This window comes from Bison bison, unplaced genomic scaffold, assembly GCF_000754665.1.
Source record: "Bison bison bison isolate TAMUID 2011002044 unplaced genomic scaffold, Bison_UMD1.0 scf7180017864354, whole genome shotgun sequence".
In the NCBI taxonomy this organism is placed as follows: Eukaryota; Metazoa; Chordata; class Mammalia; order Artiodactyla; family Bovidae; genus Bison; species Bison bison.
The window spans coordinates 2,550,079-2,551,665 of NW_011494926.1; positions in this window are offsets into that span (position 1 = coordinate 2,550,079).

Consider the following 1,587-nt stretch of genomic DNA (forward strand, 5'->3'; position numbering starts at 1 on the left):
GGAGGCCCCGTTGTCCCGGGGACGCCGCGGAGCAGGCGGACTTAGCCCGGTCCACCCGCACCCGAGGGGTGGGGGGGACAGGAGGCCAGCGTCCGGAAATAACGCAGGCCACTTCCCCTGCCACCTCTGGTTCCAAACCCGGGGCGAGGAGCCCTAGAGAAACATGGAGAAGGCAGGGGAGAAAGCGTGGCCGGGAACACGCCCGGGACATCCGCAGACGAAGGCTCGGGACAGGGCGGCGAGCGCCAGGGCGGTTGTGAACCGAGGTGGGCTGGAACCAGACCCGGGAAATCTAGCACCACGTTTTCCTAGCAGTTTCAAGAACTCTAACCCCAGGACCGCGAGGTCGCAGGTGCTATTCGGGAGTTCTGACCGTACTTCCCTGTAAAGTAAAATCATTCTGTAAATCATTCTGAATCCAATATTAAGAGTGTGTTGGGGGGGGGTGTTAATTTCCCATTGGTGCTCCCACGTTCCTGCACGTTTCTTTGTAAACGATCGGCAGTTAGAGCAGTGCATATGTATGCATTTTCTATCTTTACATTTCTTTTTGTAAGTGGGAAAATAGATCACCTTCAAAATGGACAACAGAATCTTATTGGGGAGTGTTCTACGTGACAAGGAGAGTCGGAAATGAAAGATGATTCTTCTAGTTGAGGAGGAAATCTGCAGTGGAACAGTGAGCCCCCTCCCATTTCAGAAGCCCGTGATGTGGCCCTTAGTTATCGTGTACGTGTGTAGGATTGAGTTAACTAAAATTTTTAAAGGCCTAGACTGTAGCATTTCCATCAGCAATTGCGTGAAACAAAACGGTAAGAAAGATCTTCACAAATCTTCCATCTGTACCTCACTCCCTCTGTTAGAACATCTAATATTAAACCGAAAAGCTACAATTGACACCATCAAAAGCAAATCCCGGCCAGAGCAGAAGGTACTTGAAACCCAAATCTGCATTCCGCCCCTCTCCTACGCCGCTCGGAGGTGGGGGAGGCGGTTTGTCCCGGTGCCTGGTGTATAATCGGGTTAATCCAGTAGACAAAGGATAAACCAATAGCCCTCCCACCTCACTTCCCGCTCCCCTACCCCTCCCCCTGCTTCTCTCCCCGTCGCCCCCTCGAGGGGGAATAGAAAAGGGGAGAGCCTGTCTTGCAATGGATTCCGAAGAAAGTCTCAAAACCCGCAACTGGTTTTTAGTGCTAACATAGCCTGGCCGGGATTAGTCTAAAACGTTCATTCCCTTCTCCTAGTGGCGGGGAGAAAGTTCCCTAAATCCACCGAGCTCAAGGTTCGTCCTCCTGGCCTCTGGGGAAAACTTTAAGGTCAGTGTTTGCTTGAAACTAGATCAACTGACCCCGCCGTGCCCAGCCCGGCCCCGCGGGCACCGCGCGTGACGGCGGCCCGGGCGGCAGGACCGGCCCGGGTACGCGCGGGGCGGCGCGGTTGCCCTTTTGAATGCCTCCTGCGGCTCGGAGCGCTGGCGGGCGCTGGAGTGTGAGTGAATGTAGCCCCGCGGAGCCAATGAGCTGGGACCGGATGCGATATATCCTCTGGGACAACAACTGCTCATTGGCTCCGCGGGGCTACATT